The following is a 10,268-nucleotide window of genomic DNA, read 5'->3' on the forward strand; positions in this document are numbered from 1 at the left end:
TGTTGCTTGCATGGAGCTGTTTCACCCTTCATCCCCAGCCTGCCTGGTGAAGGCAATATTGGAGAGAACTAAAGAAGCTCTGCTACTGCAAGAGCCAGGCTTACCACTGCTGGGCTGGCAGCTGCAGGCTCCTTTTCTGGTTAAAAAGTGAGGCTTGAAGTAGTTTCCTGGCGCCCTGTATGTGTTAAAGCAGTTTGAAACCTTCAGCTGGCAGGTTGTGTAAAAGATTTCAAAAAAGGACTTGGATTTTCATATGTGCCTAGGAAGAGCCAGTTCTGGGGTAGACATTATGTTGCTGCTTGAGTAGCAGGCATAACCCTGCCCTGGATCCCTTCTGGAAGATAAGACATGTCCTAGGATAGATAAAATTTTTAAAAGAGAGAGGATGAGGCAAGCACCATAACTATTTACACTTACTGAAAATCAGATGTTAAAAGATTTATTACCCAATATCTTGATTTTTGTTTTTCAATTTTGTGTTGAATTTTCTTGGATCAGTTAGCATAGTGCTGCCAAACAAGAATGACTGGATAGAGACTTAAGTCAAACTATGACTGTCTAAGGAAAAGGCAGGTATTTTGCAAGGAGGGCTTATTTACTGATGCAGCTTGGAAGTCTGTCCCACAGTGAGATCCCTCCAGCAGAAGGGATTGCAGCCGTGTGCTTCCCACAAGCAGGACATCAGGAGAGAAACTGTCATAACAGCAGGTCCTTCTGCCATCTCTCCATCCCACAGCAGCCTGGTGCTGCTGGTCTCAGTACAAAGAGGATGAAGTAGGCAGAACTGTGTCTGATTTTGTGTTATTTCACCTCTACTCACAAAAGTGGACAAAGACAAAGGCAGCCAGTGCCTGAGTCCGGAGAAGCACAGGAGGAAAACAGAAGCAACCTCGTTCGTTGCAATCTGGATGGCTAACTAAAAATACAGAGGAAAATATCAGGATGAAGAAAACAAATGGAGCTGACACATTGTATAAATAGGTCTTCAAATGTCATGCATGGCTGGAACAAAGATGTTTTGTTTCAAAGCAAGAGACAACTTGAAATGGCTCAGTAATACACATTGAGAAGTTTGCTTATTTGGAACAGAGCTCTTCTAATGAAAAGGTTAATTGTGTTGCAATGGAAAAGAAAAAGGCAAAGCAGAGGCCAGGCCTGCACTCCTCACCCTGACAAAATTTCCCACTGGCTCAGAGTGAAGATTTTCTATCACAAACATCACAGGACTGAACTACTAACATTCCAATAAATTATACAGTAGGTATAGTCATGGTCAGTAGGTATATTCATGGGTCAGTAAGAGTAGCTAAATAAACCATATATATTCCAGTGCACAAATCCCACTGGCTTTCAGACAAGTTGCAGCAGAAGCCAGTGAGGGAAACATCCTGCTCAGGTCAGCCTGATGCAGGGAGGTTTCCTTTGTCAGGCACCGAGCTCCAGTACTCAAGGTCAACACTGAGGTGTCTTCACTTGCCATTGTTTCTTTCACTGCTGAAACTGCAGCATTTTATTCACTTTTCTTCAGAATGTTCACTCACAAGTGAAGTGAAGAAAAAACAATGGGCTTTTGAAGGCTGAAAAGGGCTGCTGTAATTATCCAAAGAGCTGATGTTTTGTCCCCAACTTCTCCAGCTTTTTGACAGCAATCTGAGCCCTACCACATGTGCAGGTTTCCTCCCTCTGCCTCAAATCTTTGTTTTTCTGTCTGCTGGCACATTTAATAAGGAAAGCTTCCTTCTCTGTCACCTTAGGAAAGGCACAAATATTAGTCCCTGGTCCAGACTTGCACACATTATCCCCAGGTGGTCCTGGAAGGACTAAAGCCACCAACATCCTCACCAGCACTACTCCATTGGCTGTTGTGGAGTTACTCCAGCCTCATAGGAGTCTGAATAAGTATATCAAAGCTGGTTACTTTCTTAGCAATATTCACATACAAATAGAAATACTGTATCCTTGTACAACCCCCCCCCTACTCCTTCTATTTCTGTTTCATAGAATCATAGAATGGTTTGGGTTGGAAGCAACCTTGAAAGTGACCTCATTTCAACCCTTCTGCCACAGGCAAGGACACCTCCCATTACACCAGGTTGCTGAGAGCCCCACCCAATCTGTCCTTGAGCACTCACTGGGATGGGACATCCCCAGCTTCTCTGGGCAGTCTGTTCCAGTGCCTCAGCACCCCCACAGTTAAAAGTTTCTTCCTAATATCCAGCCTAAGTCTACCATATTTCCATTTGAAGCCCTTCCACCTTTTCCTATCAGTACATGCAATCATAAAAGGTTCCTCTTCAGCTTTCCTGTAAGCCTTTAGTTACAGGAAGACTGCTATAAGATTTCTCTGAAGCCTCCTCTTCTCCAGGCTGAACAATCCCAATGGTCTCAGCCTGTCCTCAAAGGAGAGGTGCTCCAGCCCCCCAATCATCTTCATGTCTTTTGAGATTTCCAGAGTTTTAACACATTTCACTCTGCTCTGATCATGTTGCTAACTCCTCGGGTTTTTTCCCACTGGCACTCACCCACAGTTTTCTCTTCCTGGACAGCCTCATGACTCATACATTAATCTCTGGCATGCTGTAAACATGTGTGAAGCCATAATTCTTATTTCAGGTTAATATAATTTTCCTCTGATCCAAACAGGGTCAACAGGCACTTCTTGTTAACATCCAGTATTATTTCTAACAGAAGTTTCTATCTGAAGATGAATTTTTTTCTTTAAAAAACTCACAGCTTGGAAATCAATTTTGTAAGATACAGAGGCTCCTTTCCCCTTTTTTGCAGAGGACTAGGCAGGTTCTCTGAGGGTGAAAGTGACTGTACAGTCAGGGTAGGGTGAAGATCTCTCAGCATCCCATTTCTTACAGTGGCCCTCAGCTGGGAAAGAGAGGAGCAGAATGAAAAAGCAAACTGGGAGTGGTATTTTCCCTAAGAATCCCATCTCAGACCCAACAGTTCACAGTTCAGAACATTCTGAGCCATATGTTTTATTGGTGTCCAACAATCCTTGGCAGATCTGTCTTGCTGAGAACTTGCCCAGTGTGAATTAGAGCTCCCCTGTACTCTGGGGCAACTTAATTCTGTGCAATGCAAGCAAGAGCTTCTCTGCTGCCACTGAAACTCCATTTCTTACCTACCCATTCTGGTGTCCCGGTGACTTGACAGACCTCCACCTTCGTGGTCCACATGGATCTGTCCAACCTGAGGAACCCTCATATCTCTCATCACCCTTGTCTTTTCTCTATATTCCTGAAGGCAGCACAAGATGCTGCCTTCAGGATGCCATGCAGGGGAAATACCTGGATTTCCACAGAGGCACAGAAATATTTTCTTTTCTGTTTCCAAAAATTCCTTTCAAGTGCTAGGTGAGGAACTCATTAGGAACATGACTCCAGAGGCAACACATTACATCTATTTGGGAATCCCCTTTATTTAACACAGAACTTTTTGCCAGCTATCAGGTCTGAACCTGACTAACTCCAATTGTGTTGGTCTATACAAGGTATCATGTGCCAGCCAAAATAAGGTTTTTTTATACTGAGGTGAATGCAGTGTGAGCAGTGACCAGGTGCTGCTGTACACAAGGGGTTCAGGGAGAAGGTGGCACATGCCACCCACTCCCTCACTGAGACAATCAATGGAACAGGGTTTCTGTTATGCCAGGAAACAAGAGGGTAAATGCAAAAATGTATCCAAAAACGAAAGTTTCTATGGCTCGCACATAGACAGGGTGCCTACCAAAAGGAAAAAATGAAGCCAGTCCAAGGGACGGTTTGGGAGGAGCTGAAGAAAACCCTGCAGCAGATTTTTTTGTGTTTATCTAGGACATCAAATTCTGCTTACAGCACATGTTTTCCTGTCAAGGATATCTGGTTTCATTTCAGCTACAAATGTGAATCTCATTTTAAAAGCCAGAGCAAGTCAGCGATAATGAGACATTTTTGCAAGGAGTACAGAAACCTCCCTTTCTGATTCTGACAACTGGCAAAACAAAATTTGGAATACTTAAAAATGTTCTCCAGAATCAACAGTTGTCTTGGAACTTTTTCTGCTAATATATTGAGAAAGGCTTGGTAACACATTAGGCTGATTTCTTTGTGTCGGTAACAAGTGATTGGTACAGGACAGTGCAAGACTGTGTTTGTATTAGACTGTGAGTGAGTGTGTATTACATGCTAGTAGGAACCAGTGAAGCACCTCTCTTTCATCTTTAGGATAGTTACTCTGAGAAAATTGTTTTAAATACCTTGACATTTTTGTCTGTTCTTTTAGAGTAGATGTGATACTGGCCATAGTTAATGTAAAAAGATCTCACAGATTTTTCTTACGTGACATTGGTAACATGGTGAGAGATTCCCCTGCCCTTTAGCAGAAGGTGAAATATTGCACAGCCTAAAACTGTTTCATCATCCTCTGAAGGATAAATGAAAAATATGAGTGTCCAGAGTCAAGGCCACAACAGTGTATTGTATTTAGGACAAGGAAATTAATTAAAAGTTTAATATACTGTTTTAACCTGTCTCATGATAAAGCAATGATCTCCCATGTCTTCTTTGATAACCCCAAAGTCAGAAGTGTACTTTAAAATTACTGTGTGAAGACTATAAAATAATTATGATAAAGCCTTGCAAGGGCAATCCCACATGGACTTATTCATGTTTATGCACCTCTTCCAGCATTATAACTCAGTAAATAGGACAGCCATTAAATGTATAGTTTTATGGCTGAGTCTGCTCTCCGGCGCTCATTAAATCATGTGTTTTATTGTCAGCTCTTCTCAGACTGTCAAGAGTTGTTCCTTATATGCTTTCTGTAACACACATTCCCCTAGTCCCACTCATCATTTGGTACTATTGCCTTTTCTTTAGCCTGTTGATGACATTTATAGCTGGTTTTTTTCTTTTTTTTTTTTTCCCCAAGAAATAGCATATTTTTACAGCAGAGCCTCTTTTTCACTTTTTAGTGCTTTGGCTCAATAATTTCCCACACACTAGAAGTAGTCCAGCTGATGTCTTGATCTTTATATCCATCCCCATCCAAGAAACATAAGCAGCATTGAAAACTCAGTGTAGTGATTCTGCCTTCTTTTGAGAGGTCCCGTGGAAAATCTCTTTTCTGCTCTTCTCAGTAACACAAACTCAGAAGCTGCATCTGCTGTGGTCCATGGCACTGAGCTCTGCCACCCTCCCTGAGCACAGACACTGTAACCAAGGGCAACGAGGCTAATTCAGTACAGAAATACAAACATTTGTCCACATTCACACCCAACAGAGCACCACAGTGGCATGGCACTGCCAACTGGTGCTGTGTAAATGTGCAGTGGCCTCCACTGTGCACAGGATTTACTGATGCTGTGGGGCTTGTCCATACAAAGACTAGAATAGAATAGAAGAGTGTTTTCTGTTGGAAGGGACAAAAAAGGATCATGTAGTCCAACTGAACAACCATTTCAGGGCAGACAAAGTTAAAGCAAGTCCTCTGAGTCATATCCAAGGAATAACACATAAGGATCATGGAGAGTGATGCTGCTTTGGTGATTACCAACATCATTTATACTTAACGGTTTCACATGGATAACTGTTTATCAAGAGGAAAAAAGCAAATACTCTGCTTCTTGGGCTTTTATGCATTTCCACATACAAATATTTTAAAAAGAACAGTAAAGATTGACTGTTTTTCCTAGGCTTTTTCAAACTCAGCAGTTTCTCTACCAGAAGAAGTCAGCTCAGCAAAACGGAAACCTTTTGTGATAACTCATGCGTTCAGCCAACGCTTCCTATGGCAAGCCATAAAGGGAGCTCAGCTCACCTCCTCCATGGACCCCACACAGCTCATCAGGTGGTCCAACAAAGTGCTCTGGCATTGCAGGAACAAAATATCCCACCAGGTTTTGAAATAAATCCTTAGCTACCAACTCCTGGCACTTAATCTCCTACAGTGGTCTGCAAGTATGTCGTGTCCATCCTGACAAGTCCCACGATCAGCCAGACAATGGGATGCTAATAAGGGCAAACACACACACTTATGGGATATGGTGAAACTAAAAGCCAAAAAAAGCTACTCCTTTCTGATAACTCATCACTACAAAACCCTCCCAATGAAGGCAATGAAGATAACAACAACCCTCACATCATTAGCTTTAGAGGGAAAAAAAAAATCCCTGGAAGAGATAGTCCTAAGACTGCATTAAGGCACACAATTTTAATCTCATGTCCCATGTGTTTTCTAAGTGTTCCCCAAAGGCTCTGGCTGTAGGCTGCCTGTATTGCCAAAAGTGGTTAACAAGCAGGATGAATGAGAATGCAGGGAGAAAGCAGAAAGGTGCTTGGAGTTGGGAGGCTGGGCTGCAGTACCACTATCTCCATCCAGCTGAAGAAAGCCTTCTTTTTGAGATCTCACAGAGAGCAAAGCATATGTGTTTCCTGACCTCGGCAGGGGTCTGGCTGAGAGGAGCCATTTCAGTTGCTGGAGCAGTTCACATCAGCTTTGCAGATTTGCCAGCTCTCTCTGCAAGATGGCCAGGAACATGTGTACACATGGTATCTGGCAACAATAATTCAGCAAAAATGAAAAATGCTTCTCATTCATTGCAAACAAATGGATACAGTGCAATCCCAGGAAAACTTTCCCAAAGCAGGCAGCTTTCTGGGTTGAAAAAAAAAACAGAGTGAAAAGGAGTTTGGGGGCCTGAAGGGCCCTGGCAGGAAACGCATGGGAATGGTTACTTCAAAGAGCAGATATATAGGAAAAGAACAAGTTTCCAAATGCAGCCTTTGCTTTCTGGTCTGGGAAAGCAGAGCTCTTGCCAGGTACAGCATGGGCAGTCACAGTTGTACTGCCAGGGCTGCAGACTGTGGCCACCATCAATGCCCATGCCATTGCTCAACACCAAGCTATCCCCAAAATAACTGCTTCTGGCACTTTAAAGCCCTGTGACTCTGCAGGCCTGGGCACCTTCTGAGAAATAAACAAGCCTTCATTTCCTGCCAGGTTTCTTCCTTGCAGAGACTTTGCATGCCACAGCTTGTGATACCAGCACTCAAGACCACTGGAAGCAAAATACTCACAGCAAAACTCTAGGGGACAGTTCCAAAGCTCATCTTAACAGGCATGTTCCAGATGAAGGCATCAGTGCCATCACAGTGAGAAACAACACAGATCAGGGTCACACAGTCACACAAAATTTGAGGAAACCAACCTGTTCCTGCATCTTCACCTTTATATCTTCCTCAATCTTTGCTGACATAAAATTGGCAACTACTCAGAAAAACGTTCCACAACTATGCGGAGAAATGTGTGGCATGTATATCACTACTAAACATGAAAAACAGTACCTAACTACAGTACCTATCATAGGTGAGGAAATAAATCACTTGTACGAAGAATACAACAGGAAGATCAATTTGGATTGTGTCTGGTGAGAAAACTAAGGCATATTACTATGCATAGATAAAATTTAATTCTCACTTTACTTTTGGCATACCTGCATTTATTTTCACATGTCAACAACGTGTACAGTACAGCATTCATTGATTGTCTCAGTGATAGGACCTCAACACAAAAATAACAAATTCATAGCCAGCAGTTAAAATGCTAAGACCAATAGCTCACATGATCTCTCCAAATCAATAATAAACTGATAGATTCATTGTAGAATTTCTATTATGGTTTCAAAGCTTAAAAAGGTCTTTCCTGAAGATTTACAGGGAATAACAGCTGGCAGCAACGTCACCTGGGACTCTCTGCGGGAGATCTCTGGTTGAGAATTGCTTTGCTTCCTCTCATAAAACTTCTGTTGTGTTTACTTCACTTAAGTTTAATCACTGGCTATGATTTCATGGCTGCTGAATTCATGGTGCCTCTTGGCCAAGCCATAGCACAGTGACTCAATAAAGATGAGTGACATCATTAACCCAATACAGTAGCTATTCAGATGTATGCTGTGGTCTCCTTACATAATCACCTAATTTTAGATACTGAGAGAGCTGCATACAGTACCACAGTGTATTATGAACTCTGGATAACCGCCTAATATCCAGATGCTTTTTCCAACGTTATTTTATTTTCCTGGTTTAAAATCTCTAGGTGCTATTTTATTTTCCTTGTGCAAATGTCTAGGTGCTATTTTCCCTTAAACAAACCCGCTCTTCAAAACAACTTCAAGCTTCTGCTGCTCTTGTTCACCTTGACACCTGGTTAGCTGATCATTGTGGCTGTAATGTGCTCATGGCACTACTATATGGCCAGGACCTTGGCACTTCATAATGACTGTCAACAAGAACAGCTCTAGAAAACAGCAGTTGATACAAGCCTTAATGCAAGCTCCAGAGACACACATACTTAACTAAAAGCACTTGGTTTGCTAAAAGTAGCGGTTTCTTGCCGTTTTACAAAACATATATGAAAATACTTCTTAAACCAGAAATATTTTGGGCCAAGGAGTTGTTTTTGCTACAGGCTACAACAGGAGCATATTGAAGTCCTATTCCCTGCAATCATTTCACAGCAGACGTGCATATTTGATACTATTTATTGGTCCAAATTCCAGATATGACTTAAATGTGATAGCTTAGATATGCTAGCAGCAGGATTGGAAATCCCAGGGATGGAGGCTTCACTTGAGAAGACCAAGAAAACAGAGCTCTCATTGCAGGAATCCCAGGCACAATGTGCACCCAGGCACTGTGTGTGCCTTCCAGGTGTGCTGGGTCTTGTGTGCTGCAGGTGCAGGCTCCCCTGATCCCACCATATACAAACCAAATGGTTTTATTTTATCCAATTTACCTTTTTTCAGCTTTCTGTCTGATATTTTAACACAACTATGCTCAAGCAATGAGAATTGTAGCTTCAAAATCCTCCCTATTTCTGTGATGTTTGTCATCAGAATGACTTAAAACACTAAATCTCAGAACCTGCAATTCATAATTGCTCAGACATTCCTCTGCCTGTAGGAACCTATTAAGAAGACTTGGTGGATTACTTTGCACTTACATAAAAGAAAAGACAGAAGACTCTCAGCAGTGCTTATAACAAGATCCTCTCTTATGGAGTGTGCAGAAGGAGATGCTGACTCACAGGTTACAATCCCTAGATCACAGTTCTATTAATCCCCACCACCCTGGTACCACACATTTGACTTCCCCTCTCGGCACACATCACTGCTGCCTGGAGCTGCTCTGCAGCCAGGATTGCTGGCAGCTGGCTCCTGTCCCTTGTGTAATCAACTAGCTCACCTCAGAGATATGCTTGTATTGTGCTGGTTCAGACTCACGTCTTCCACTTTGCAGCGCTCTGATCTGCAGACAGAACTCTGGGCTGGCTTTCTGTCCAGTTAAAACTAGTGTCTTTGTGGCAATTTCGGGAAAAACAAGCAGGCTAAAACTTGCTGACAACATCATCTGCTGGCTCAAGTCACAGCAGCTCCTTGGTGCTCATTTCCATTGGCAGAGGTGCTGGCTCCTGAATTCCATTTCACTCTGTGCTACTGGCACAATATTTTTGATTGTGGAGTCCAACAAATCATGTTAATGTTGGAAGCTGAATGTTAGGCTGCAGAGGGCAATAGCTGAGCACAGCTCCTCCCCACCCTCCACCACTGTCAACACTGACTCTGTGTCTAATGATACCATGGTCATCAACAATAAAAATTATCCATGTGGTAAATATTGACTGTAAAAATCCCTGGTTTAAAAAAAAAAAAAAGAAAGAATGCATTTAATTACTAGATTAAACCAAATCCCTACTGTGCAAAAGTGCTGAGTGAAACAAATGGGAATGCTGATTTTGCCTCCGGACAAGGAAGAGTCTAGCTGTTCTACTGGGGTCCTGTTTGTTTGTTTAGGCACTTATAAACAGCATAAGTGAAACAGCAAGGCTTGATTCTGCCCAGGACTGTTGGAGTGCAGCCCCTGCATTCATTCTGGCAGGCAGAGTGCCCTATGTTTGAGATTCCAAACATTTTTGATTTAAAAAAACCCCTGGCTCCCAGTGTAGTGTGATTCAGTAATAAACATAATCAATGCCGAGACTGGGCTGTAGAGACCCAGTGCAGCACCCTTGCTTCCCAAAGGAAGTACAGCATTCCTCAGCTGAGCACACATGGAGCAGTGCACCAGGAGTGAGTCAAGGAGCAGAGAGAGACAAGCACAAAACATGAGCTAAGAGGAATTCCCTGGTTCAGAAAGCTGGCTTACAGACTCTCCTGCAGCAAAGATATGCTATTAAAGAGCACCAGAGGGACACTGAAGTAGTAGAACTATATTCCTAGA

This window comes from Haemorhous mexicanus, chromosome Z, assembly GCF_027477595.1.
Source record: "Haemorhous mexicanus isolate bHaeMex1 chromosome Z, bHaeMex1.pri, whole genome shotgun sequence".
NCBI classification, from domain to species: Eukaryota; Metazoa; Chordata; class Aves; order Passeriformes; family Fringillidae; genus Haemorhous; species Haemorhous mexicanus.